The sequence below is a fragment of the Tauraco erythrolophus genome, chromosome 7 (genome assembly GCF_009769465.1).
Source record: "Tauraco erythrolophus isolate bTauEry1 chromosome 7, bTauEry1.pri, whole genome shotgun sequence".
In the NCBI taxonomy this organism is placed as follows: Eukaryota; Metazoa; Chordata; class Aves; order Musophagiformes; family Musophagidae; genus Tauraco; species Tauraco erythrolophus.
This window is the reverse complement of record NC_141471.1, coordinates 27,486,816-27,500,412: the sequence shown is the minus strand read 5'-3', so window position 1 is coordinate 27,500,412 and position 13,597 is coordinate 27,486,816.

Sequence of the window (13,597 nt, the reverse complement as noted above, 5' to 3'; positions counted from 1 at the left end):
AAGATAGGTTCTAGTTCAAAAAACGAAGTCATAGACTTAACACATGTATATTCCTGAAGCATATTGCACAAACTGCACCAGCTCAGGTCACCGGACCAGTCCCTGGCAAGGTGGCTAAGTTAGAGCTTCACTTTGGAAGAGACACCAGAGCTCATCCTGAAAGGGCTGTGCACACATAGTACATGCTGCAATTACATGTAGTTTACAGAGCTTTGCAGGAAAAAAACACACCTTCTCATCCTTGAAGATCAAGACATTCCTCTTCAGTTTGATTCTAGTACAAGGAAAATATTTCTTTATGCTGAGCAGGTTATATTTGCATTAATATAGCATTGAAACGGATATCTAAATTTGTTATTACTTATCTGATACTGACTGGACTGAATCGTAAATTGCAGATATAAGTGTCTTAATTGTAAAAGTCTTCATGGTGCGACTTGTCCATTTTTGACAGAACACTAAATATTATGAAAATTAATACCTTTTGCAGTAGGAAGTCTTAAATTATAATTTTCAGTTGATGCTTGCTGAGAAGAAATTACAACAGAAGAAACAGCAAAATCCTTTGCATTTACAATTGGGATAAATACTACTGACTATGGAGACACAAAACGTGACTTCCTTTACATGAGCACATTAGGCTAGTACGTGCGACTCTTCAGCCAAATAAAACCATTCCAGTTACCAGCTCTGCAAGGTCATCAGTGGGCCATACTGTCCAACACTGGTACACGAACCAGCTTTGTACCTACAAAAAAATTATAGTGACGATGCTAAAGCACAGTTAATTTTCAACATAGTAGCCAAAGCAGCTGATCTAAATGCATGCTGATTTCAACTAGTGTGATTTGAACACTAGCCTCTGTAAACGTCCTTTTGATTTAAAAATAACATATCTGTGTTTTGCTATTATCTCTATACCAAAAACAGACACATAGTCTTTCACATGTGGAACATGTTCTGACATACTTAGAGATCGTAAAAAAAAAAAACCACCTCTGTTTATTTCTAATTTTAAGTACTTTTATGGTGGAAAATGTATCCATCAAAGCTGATGCATTTTGCAGATAACATTTGGTTCCAGTAAAATAATAAAAACATTGAACAAAAGGTTTCGAGGTCATCAAACATAAGTTTTGACATTTCCAAACCCCAAAATTCAGCTCTTTTCTGTTTCAAACAGTTCTTTGTTTGTAAGTCAGACTATAATTACAATTTAATGGCTACTTAGAAACAAAGTAGAAAGGTCAAGCATTACATAAGGTAACAGTTGTTTGATCCCAACTCATTTTTTTTCCTGCCTCTAAGTTCTGGAAAGCCTTATGCATTTCTCCCCAAAATGAGAAAAGGGGCTTTAAAAAGTCCCTCTTGGTGATGAATTCTGTTTTGCTTCCTTGAATGTCACTGTAAGAACGTTTACCCTACTCTGGCTTGTATTCAAGGACAGTTTAAGAACCCTTTTTCTGCCTAGAGCTGCGGTTCTCCTCCCCTAATCCATTCCCTCCACCATCAAGGCTCCAGTCAAACTAAGCTTCTACCACGCCTGCTGGAATCCTCCTAGCCTTAAGTTACCTTAATTTGGTTCCTTCTGCCTTGCCAAATTATCCAACACAGTATAATTGCTCTCTGCTTTAACAAGAGTCAGAGTCTTTGCGTTTTCTAGCTCATGGCTGGCTGGTAGGGTAAGCACAGGGCAGGTGTTGGAGGAGAAGATGATAGAGGTTGGTGAAAAACCTCCAGTCTACCAGGGACACCAAATCATAGTAAGACCACAGTTATTGCTCTGTTTTGACTAATGACAAATGAAATCACTTTCCCCTTGAGTTCTCTCCAGAATAATTCATCAGCTTCTTGCTTTGCTAATGGGTTTATACATGTTACCCAGAGATGAGTCAGCCGTCTCACTGCTGACCTTAAGGATTACTCACAGTTTTTGAGATCAGCAACAGAAGCTTCTCTTATGTATCACTAACTTTTCTTTAACATATTAAGCAATTAACAATCACCTAATTAGACCCCAAACCACAGTGGATTCTCAGCTATTGTTGATCAGAGCAAATGAAATCAGATCTCTTCAAGGGTAACTCCTTGCTTGTTGAAGGCATGTCTGACAGCAGGCACACCTCTGCACACTTGAAATTTCATGGGATGCATATTACTAAGCAACATTTTATTTTTTTTTAATATCTAGTCAAGGATATTAAAGGAAGATTCTCAGCTAAGCGGTAAAAAGAACAGAGAAAGACTTCGGGAAAAATCAGGTAACAGAATACCCTGAGTTAAGTCTCATTAGCGAGTTTTTGGTTGAACTGCTCACCCTCTATTCTGTAGTCACGTTTACTGTTTTTACTGAAATCTTAAGATATGAAGGCACACACAATTAATATATTTCAGTTTAATTAAAGACAGCACACACACAACACTTAAACAATCCAGAAAGAAACATATCTGTTTTAAGGGTCCTCTTTCTTCCCTAATCACAGACAATTAAGTTTATTTGACAAGAGATGACTCTTGATACTTCTGGATTTGATTCTGTTCTTCCCTGTGACATTTTAAAAAGGCCTAAACAAGCAATTTGAACATTTTGTGCCTTCACTTACTGCATCCATAGACACTTACCAGATACTACCAAAAATATTTCACCAATACACTACTTGGACATCCTGTACAAATTAATTGACATAAATCAACCCTACAGTTCAAGCTACATAGAACTTTGTAAGCACTAAAAACGTGGGTTCCGATTTTTTAGGATTTTTGTTTACAATGGGCTCTGGAGCCAAAACTGACAACAGCTAGTATCCAGCTGAATATAGTCTGGACTGCAAGGTATGAAATCTGGAAATAACTTATTTGTCCTGTGCTGTTTTCTGCTAGTACAGAGGGAAGCAGTATGCCCCGGGTTGGCAGGGGAGGAGGCAGAATGAAGAGAAAAAAAAATAATATAAAAGGGCTGTGTATGGCTTTCCCCTCAACCCTGAAAACCCCCACCTACAACCAGCTGTATCAGTCCTAGACTCTAGGAAACGGTCTGTAGACTAACCACTTAACTTTACACATATTCCTGTTGCAAAACAAAATCATAGAACAGTCACCAAATAATCACAGTGTAGCTACCTATGACACATCACTATTCAGAACTGTTGAGGAAGACAAACAGAAGTTTGGCAACACAGTAAACTTGGTACTTCCAGCATTGCACAAAATTATTTCTTGTCAGTGCTTCTTCAAGCCTTGCACCTTTCCCCTGCAGATCTACTGTTCTAAGCAAATGAGGAACCATGTGGCTCTTTACATCTACTTAATTTACTTGCTGCTAGCTCATAATGACTTGCTAATAACCTCCACCTTGGAAGTGATTAGCACATTGATTAGAAAGTAAATAAGCTCAGTAATCATAAACATGGACCAAAATACTCAAAGGAAAAGCACAGGTTATTTTACAGATTCATAAAACATACACACACACACACAAATCCCAGACTCCCAACAGCTAGGATATATTTTAATGTTTCCTCATTTGAATTACATAAAAAAATTTTTTTCCTTTAAAGATAATGTGGTGGGTTGACCCTGGCTGGACACCAGGTGCCCACCAAAGCTGCCTTATTGCTTCCCTCCTCAGCTAGAGAGGGGAGAAAAATATAATGAAAGGCTCATGGGTTGAGATATGGGCAGGGAGAGATCATTCACTAATTAAACTTGACTTGGGGAAATTAGTTTAATTTATTACCAATCAAATCAGAGTAGGGTAATGAGCCATAAAATCAAATCTTAAAAACACCTTTCCCCTGCTGTCTTCCTTCTTTTGGGCAAACTTTCCTCTTGATTTCTTTACCTTCTCCCTCTGAGCAGTGCAGGGGAATGGGGGTTGTGGTCAGTTTGTCACATGTTGTCTCTGCTGCTCCTACTTTCTCAGGGAGATAACTCCTCACACTCTTCCCCTTCTTCAGTGTGAGGTCCCTCCCATGGGGCACAGACCTTCATGAACCTTTCCAGCATGAGTCCATCCCATGGGCTACAGTTCTTCACTAACTGCTCCAGCATGGGTCTCTTCCACAAGTGCAGTCCTTCAGGAACAGACTGTTCCAGCACGGGCTCCTCTTTCCACAGGTCCTGCCAGGAGCCTGCTCCAGCGTGGGCTTCTCACAGGGTCCCAGCCTCCTTTGGGTGCATCAGCCTGCTCTGGCCTGGGATCCTCCACAGGCTGCAGATGGACCTCTGCTCCACTGTGGACCTCCCTAGGCTGCACGAGGACAGCCTGCCTCATCATGGGCTGCAGGGAAATCTCTGCTCCGGCACCAGGAGAACCTCCTCTTCCTCCTTTTTCACTGACCTTGGTGTCTGCACTATGTCTCTCACATATTCTCACTCCTCTCTCCACTGCTCTTTTTGCAGCAGTTTTTTTCCCCCCTCCTTAACTATGTCATCCCAGAGGTGCTACCACTGTCACTGATGAGCTCAGCTTTGGCCAGTGGCGGGTCTGTCCTCAAGCTGACTGGCATCGGCTCTGTAGGACATAGGGGAAGCTTCTGGCATCCCCTCACAGAAGCCACCCTTTTAGCTCCTCTGCTACCAAAACCTTGCCACGCAAACCCTATACAGATAAAAATCATCTCCTGTTCCCATCTGGTATTTCTACAACATTTTAGATCCACAGAAAGATGTTTCTATAATAGTATCACCCATTTAAAGTCAGTCATCTGACAGAAAACAAAAACACTATCTCTAAAAGGTTTTCCAATAGCTTTTCTACTCTGTTTCTGAAACTTAAAGACATCTGTTCTGAAAATGAATACTATCCATATGGCAGTCTAACCAGCAGATATTTTTAACATATAGCTACTGTAAGTAGCTATGTAGAATTATCTTCAGTAGCTAGTTTCCCTATTTTTTAATCACAAACATCATACCTTCAGAACTTCTCTTACCCAGAGATACAAACATCTATCAGAGGAAAAAAAACATTCTGAGTCAGACTTAACTTAAAATTTATTATCTGCCAGCAAATTTTCAGAGGATGTTCAAGATCATAATATAGAAAGCTGTCAGATTTGAAATAAATTATCTGGTTAGAAGGAAGTGAAAAGAACTGGAAAATGGGCAGATTCAGCCAAATTAATGAAACATTACTCTCCTCCAGTGTCCGACAGAAATATGTATTAATTTTGTGGAGTATAACATTTCTGACGTTCTGAGAAGATATATTGTCATTGATTCTAAGAAGATATATTGTCATTGATTCTAATTAGGAGTGTTTTTTTCATTAAAACTTTGGGGTGTCATGTATATACTTCATAGCATTTTTTTTTTTTTTAAATGAGCTCTCAAGCCCTTCAACATTCAAGATAGAAAGCCCAATTTTTTATCACAGTGAATATTTGGTATGTAGTCCAAATTGGAATGAGGTCTATATATGAGGGAACTTCTACATGTAGGACACTTCTTCAGTGTGGCTAAGATTTCACCTTTCTAGCAACTGTCTCAGTTATTCATCTGCTGTCTTAATAATGATTGTTTCAGATTTTTTATTCAGCTTATTGAAATTCAGAATACCAAAAATGATAGTCCATGAGCAAAATGTACATATTAGCAAGAATTGCTTAGAACAAAGCAGGAGGAAGGAATTTTTCTCAAGCTTATATTTTAGCTAAAATTTTCACACTAAAGAAGCAGCAATGATATTTTAGTAAAGAAATCAGAATAACCAGTAAACATCTCCAGAAATCACTCCAAGGCAAAAAACACAGAAAGGAGGAAAAAAAAATCAGTAATTAAATTAGATTTACTGAGAATCATATGAGTGGCAATATGAAATTAAGCATTCCATACAGCAACCAATAGAACTAGCCAGGTCAGGGTATCAGCTGCTAGTCACCAGAATAAATAGGAAAACAAGTATGAAACATTAAAAAAAAATCTCATTATGGAACGACAGTAACAAGAGACTACCAAATAATTGAGCTCACTCTGCTGCTTCAATGAAAGAAGGAAGAACCAAAATTCGTTATTCACTGTCCTTTCTGTCTTTCAGAAGTCAGGATTTTGCAGTCATCAAAGCACACACACGCTAACTCACGTACAGCTCCTGCAAACAAATCTCACAGCCCATAACTTTTTTGCTCCATTTTTATCACGGCTATAGACCAATGGATAATTACTGATGGTGAGGCACAAGAAGTTCAGTTGCATTTGAGTTAACCTCCTGAAGCTTGAAAAAGCATTGGAAAACTTAAGAATGCCAGCCACAGCGGTGCTGATTTGTCCAAAATGGATTTGGAAAGAAGAGTCCAAAGCTGTGAAGCCAGGCCAGTGAAACCTATACCAGACATATTATCCCACATTTTCCTCTGCTTTTATTTGACAAGAGCTCTCACTTGTAGCATCTTACTAAAAAACCAACCAACCAACCAAACAAAACACTTATAAGAAAGAAACATTACTTCTGCCTTGGTCTACAGCCTTTGTGCACAGTCCAGGCAGGGCTGTGTATCTGCTTGCACCAAAAGCCTTACTAGGTGAGGTGCTGGTCTGCCTTGTCCAAGCAGAAATGCTTCTGGGTATGTGTAGGAGGACTTCAGAGTCTGGAGGACTGAGGGGCTTATGAGTTCAGATGTGTGCATTATGAGATGGCAGCTGTGGAGATGTTCTTAGGATTGCAGTTTGGGATTTGAAGTCTAAATGTTGCCTAAAACCCTCTGTCAGAGATACACATACTTTTTTTTTTTTAAATGCCCCTAATTAAACTTTTAAGTTTTTTATTTTCCAATCACGAAGCAGAGGTGTCAGTGTTTCTTGCATCACTTAGACACTGTAAATGAAAACTTTAAGGACTGCAAGGTTATCTAGACACTGCTACGACCTGGCCTACGCAGGTACTGAAGACAAACCGATTCACCCTATAGCAGCTCCAGCCTTACAAGCATTTGAAGACTTGGACACTTACTTCATGTGTGATAATATATAAACAATTCTGTGTGGAGTAAACTTGATGATCCCTCTGAACAGACACGTAACACTTTACAAAATATTTGAAAAAGGCCTCAAGAGTAGTGAACCCTAGAGAAATAAGACATAATTCACATTTTCTGTTGAGAAAAGCAGTGGTCTTTCTGCCAAAATAATTCCTAAACACTTATTTAGATATTCAAATATATGTGAAATACATATATTATTCTAGATTGTCTCAGGACACATTAATTGCCCTTGCACGTGGAAGACTGACACTAAGAAGCATAATGCAACAGTTCTGTAAACTACAGGACAGAGAACTGCAGCCTGGGCCTTGGGCAGAAACAAGTACTAAACCAGGCAGGATTTCTGAATCTACTGGGCAGATACTGAATGGACATTCAAAAGCCAGAGAATGGAAATGAACACAGAAAACCAATATTTAGCCAACTCTAATAACTCATCTATTCATATCTCTGATACGTACAATAGTAAGATATTAAATATTAACAGAGAAAAAATATCTTTGTTTTTTGATCAAGTAGCAGTAAAAAAAATCTTTATTCAGCATAGATGGAGAGATTAACTTTTTCTTTCCTCTGTCTAGGCTACTTCTTCCATCTAGGTTTCTAATTACTTCTGCCTGTAGTTTTTTAGCACTCTGTAGTACTTCTGTAGTTCCACATCCTTTCAACTGTCCAGTTTGGATTTGTCTCCATAGGCAAATATTTTTTCTTCTTTGAGGTGTTCATTTTCATAAACACAATTATTATTGCCTTGTTCTTTTGGAATACTGCCCTCAAATAAATTTTTCGTAGTCTTTGTTAACTTTCTCTTAATCATTTACATAACTATAGCAGAATATTAGTAATAGAATCTAACTACTACTTATGCAGCTACCAGTTTGGTTTTTTTTTCCTCTCTTCAAACGTAATTGCTAAATTAAATTATATCCATCAGTTTGTTGTGAGTGACCTGACAATAGCCTCAGAAATGCTTTCAGATTGCTGGACATAAAGCCATGCTTGCATATTGCTGAATATATAGGGCATAGGTATGGGAATCTATTATTCTGTGCGCAGAAATTGCTCCCAGAGCCTCCTTTGTGGTAACTGTGAAGTTGTCGTCGCACTGTCATTGCCGATGCTGGGTCCAGTATGCTGCCTTCTACTTCCTGTAAGTCAGACTGCAGCACTTGGCTGTCAATTTCTGATCATGTGTGATAATACAAGAGAAGAGAGCGAATTATACCTGCGCAAATTCAAAGACCTGCATACTCGTAACTTCCTGAGAATGTAGCCTTTGCTGAATATGATTAGATGGTCAGTGCCAACACAGCAGCTGGATATTCCACCTCATCCCTTGATTCTTGGTCTGAGGTAGTGCATCAGTTCTGCCAGTTTATTTAATAGGAGGCGCATGAAAAAATATGACTGTTAGTTTTCAGCAGGTTTTTCACTCCCAACACTTGCACTGACCACATAGATCTTTGTAGTTAGCGAATGGCAATTAAACAATTGTTTACGTGAGATACAAAAATACACATCCCTACTTGGATAGTATACACATAGTAGAAAAGGTCCAAATCTGTCAACTGAAAGAAATGTCCTCTGATTTTGTGCTGTACAACAATGAACAGCCTAACAGTCTGATTTTCCCTATTAATGTGCCATTATTTAATGATGAACTCAAACAACATAGTTTAATAAAAGCATAAAATAGAATTAATAATATATCACAGGATTGTATATTAAGGGTTATTTATTTACTCACTTCAAAGAAATCTTCTGCCCTAAAGTCAGTGTTATTTCCTGATGCTATAAAAATTGCTACTAAATAAGTTTTTCATTTGCAAATTTGTCTGGTGTAATAGATGTATGCAAGCTTTTTATTTTTCACCATATTGACCAACTTAAACTCAGTACTAAGAAAGCTGCTTAGTATCTCGGATTAAGCTTTTTGTAAAAGACAGGGAAAGCATCCAGCAGAAACCAGGCAATAAGTGGAGTGTTTGAAATGAAGCAGTGAATGTTGTCAGCAAACTGTTAAGTGTTTGATAAAGAGGCTGGACTGGAAATACAATTTGAAAATTCATTAAAAACCTATAACTGCTCATGAAACTCCTCAGCAGATTTCTCCCAGTGACACAAATGAAGCACAGTAGGAGGCAAATATTTAACTTAACACATAATTGGACCATTCCAGTGTGTTCAGGAGAACACTAATCTTAATGCAGACTCTCAGGTAACCACTCTCTGTATCAGTGTAATCATTGCATATTTCACAGCTCTGAATTAGTCAAAATTGTCTGTGGGGCTTTCTCAAAAATGCTAAGCCTGCTTCAGAATACTTTTAAGAAACAATGAGAGACACAAGGTAATCGATTCACAATCTCCATACACGGAGATATTCAAAAGCTGCCTGGACATCGTCCTGGGCAGCCTGCTCTTGGTGACTCGGCTTGAGCAGGACATTAGACGAGATGACCTCCAGAGGTCCCTTCCAACCTCAACTCTTCTGTGATCCTGTGAATAATTTTTATAAGGAACTTAAAAGTTCAAGCTGAACTGATGTGCTTTTATCAGCTCTACAAAACAGTTTATTTTTTCAGATTCATAGAGGCAAGCACAAAGGGAATTAAACGGTCATTGCACTGAAGCTATAGTAGCTATTTCATTAAGACTTCTATTTAAACTGTCGAGTAAAGCCATTTAATTCTGACTTCAAGTCTCAACTTATTATGTGCTGCTAAGCAAGTTGTGGTATTGAATGTTCTTTCTGCTAACAATTGTACCTCCTCTGGTTTACATGGGTGTAGCTTGGGTTTCCAATCTACTATTTGCCACATCTGCTAAAGGCCTACCAATCTCTCAAATCTTTTCCAGAAAGTAAATCTAGACCTTGGTCTGAAACAGAGCTGGCACATCCCTTGCTACAGAGGAATGATTTCACCATAGTTCTACGTTGGTAGATTACTTGTTTCTAGTCTCCAGCAATGTAGAACAGGATAGCCATTGCTATGAAGCATAAAAAACAAATAAAAACTTTCCATTTTCTCTTGTCTCAATTCTGCTCAGGATTGTGGCTCGTGTACCAACTGAACTTTTTAAACTTTATGTCATTAACTTTGACTCTTAGACCACTTGAAAAGGCTCTGATTTTGTGATGTCAGTAGAAAATAAAATATGATCTCATCTTCAGAAATTTAACAGATGTTTTTTTACATTAAAACAAAAATCAGAAATATTCCAGTATAGTGTGGAGACTGAAGTTATTCCAGATTCTTAGAACTAAAAGTCCATAGCTCAGAGATGGCCTGATTTCCAGGGGAATAAAAAATTATTCTGGGAAGGAAGAGTAGGTTTGAGCAGAAGCTGAGAAACCTGATAAAGCTAGATGCCAAAGAATAAAAAAGTAAGAAAAGTCTGTTCCTTTCTCCTCTGTTTCCTAAATGCTGTCTCTCCTCATGGCTGCACACCATACACTGTGTTAGCACTGTGCCTCCACAAGTCACCCCCTCCCGTTACTCCACCCTGAACAGCCCACTCATCCCAAGCATCAGTCTCTCGTGTGGGCCACTTGCGTATGGTACATGGTGACTAGGAGGACATGGGACTTTGTAGGCATCCACAGAAACAGTACCTTTAATTATTACTAACTCTGGATATGGAAAACAGCTACCTCAAAAGCTTCCTGTGATTATTGTAGTTGTGTTGTATTCTGTCAGACACAGATGTATAAATATTATTCACTGTCTTATCATCAGTCTTCTAGTTTAGCTGCTTTGCTGGTCCCTCCTGCTGTTTTATCCTTCTGTTTTTTTTTTAAACTGACTGACAAAGCACCAAGATGAAGATTAAAGAAAATAAAATCTCCATGCTTATCACAGTACATGTATTTCTACTACAGAGTATAAATAGCAACTCTGCTTCACACAGCTGTTAGAAGTCAAGGTTCACATCGCAGAGTGGAGCATATCACACTGTATCACCCTCACAAGCCTTGCAGATTAACTGCGAAGCTCATTTCTTCTGTGGAGCTGTCAGTCTTTGTTTCTAATTTATCAGTAAGTGGTCTGTATTTTAGTTGCACAGATTTTCTTTCAAGCCCCTTCACGTGGAGAATTTCTAATCAATTCTTGACATAGATTTTTGATACTTAGGGAAATTTTAACACTCCAAGTAAATTGTAGCACTTGGTGTAATATCTCAGTTTATCCGAGAGCTTTCAAGGCTGAAGATAAAGAATGCATCAACATGACATATATTTGTAGCAGTGAATTGGCAATTTCATTAAAATGCAAAGAATAAAGTCAGAAGAGAAACATATTTGTATAAATAATAGCTTACTAAGTGGCACTGGCCTTACATGTTTTTGAGGAAGCCCCTGTAACTGTCAGCTTCCAAAATCACCATGGTCTGCTATTTTCATTTGTCTTGACAGATATCATAATTCATTTAACAACAGGTTATCAGCATTTTTGAATCAACAAATTTCAAAGAATCAGTAAAACCCTCGAGAAAGCATCTAGGACAGGGTCCCTGTTTTTTACAGAAGAAAAATATGACTTAGAACTGGGGAAGGTGTATTTTTTAATTTGTACTATTCTGTATGTACAAGCCAAAAGCTAACACCTGAATCTGTTTATATCAGATAGCTTTCTGGTCCTCTTTCAGATCCTCTTTCAACTGTTCATTCTGATTTCAGGATTGAAATTCTGCTTCCTTTAAGGTCAATACTGACACTTCCCTTGGGTCAGAAATTCCACCTGAGTTGTACGAATGCAGGCAAAATACAGACTTTCCAAGGAGCAGCATCTGCAGATTTTACTGACTTAAAGCTACTAAAGACATTGAGTAATAATGTCTCACATGACAGTATGCGAGCCATTAATAAGCAATGACTGAAGCAAATTCAGAGCAAGAGTTCATGATGAGTCTTTAATATAATGGATAAAATACCAAATATTGGCAAATATTCAGGACTTGTGAAGGAAGGAAAAAATTTCTGTTTCTTTTTGTCAGGCTGACAGCTCTCAAATAATTAAAAGTGAATGGTTTCAAGGATTCTTATATTTTTTTCCAAGCCCTTTTACGAGCCAACTACGAGTAAGGAGTGTGAAACATTAATCTCTTAATATTAAATCTATTTCCTTTTGTAGAAGGGTTTTTCCAGGTGGTCAGCATATATTTAAAATTATACTTCTTTTTACATGAGAGGAAACACTCTGAGAATGAGAAAATACTTTTACAAGTGAAATGGGTGAGCAGGACAGGTGTCCTCCACCCACCCTAGCACTTCTGAAAATGTTAGAAATGTCTCCTTTTCCCCCTCCGATGGAACTCAGCTGATCCTCCAAGCAATGTTTTTCCATTCAGGTAGGGTCCAATGATGCTTCCCAACATCACTGAGTTAATTCCATCATTTCTTACATTTCTCATCTTGCCCACTGTTGTTCAGATTAATTTGCATAAACCATTTTCAAGACACATTTATGAAGTCATTTACATCGTTGGCAAGTGCATTTCAGTGAAAGATTCAAAGCGTGGCTCCTGCTAATTGAGGTTAGAAAGGCATTACTGATGTAAAAATAATAATGATATCCTGCAATTCAGTGCAAACCTACTAATAATTCAGCTCTGGAAAGAAAACAATCTTTTCATATTCTCTTCTTAAGTGTAATTTAAAGCCCTCATTAGTATTCCATTAAATAAAATCTAATCCATCAGTGTGTTTACAGTCTCCCAGTAAGAGTTCCGATTGTTTGCTGATTGTTCACAGTACATGTAAACAATTTTATTTGACTTTAAGTTTATATTCTCCAGAGTTTTAGGAAAAATAAGCTCTTAAAAGACTGAAGATGAACAGTAGGACTATTTTTAAAATCTTGGCTAGAAGTCACTGCTATCAAAGTTCACATGGGATATTCCTGAAAACCAGTTTTATACAATACAGTTCACTGAAGAACCTTAAAGTTACGTTGTAACAACTCATCTAATTAACCTCTTAGCTAGTAAGTGGCAAAAGTGAACCACAAAGGATCATATTTTCAATTTCAAGTGCTATGATATTACATCCCTTATGCCATGTGAGCGTGCAGCAAGGATTCAACATTTTTTGAGAATCTTGCCAGGTAGGCAAGATTTGAAGACCTCAGCTCCTTTAGGACATCTCCTACACAAAATAACCTCCTTGATTTTGTAGTTGCACTGACCATACACAAGGCTTTAACTTATTTCTGCCTCCTCACATATTTTCTTCCAGCCTAAGCAGGTATCTTCCTTTTTTATTTCACTTCCTCAGTGGAGGAGGCTTGCCCAGCTTTTGGGAGGATATCTGTCTCCCAGTCAGGATGCCTTCAGTCCCCTGAACCCATTTGAACACAAGCACTAGCTAATTTCTATTGAATTTGAAAAGGGTTATGGCCTTAAAGATACTAAATTCCCACAGTATCCTGAAAATACCTGACTAGTAAAAAAAACTTTATGTATAGCTGTTTGGTAATATGGGTGAACATGATTTTGCAAACTTCTCTGCACAAGCTGTATTTTTTTCATAAAACTGGAAAATCCAGTGCATCACCATCAAAACATATAGCTTCTTTCACCAGGATGTACACTATTTCTAACAAAAAGTTTTTCCA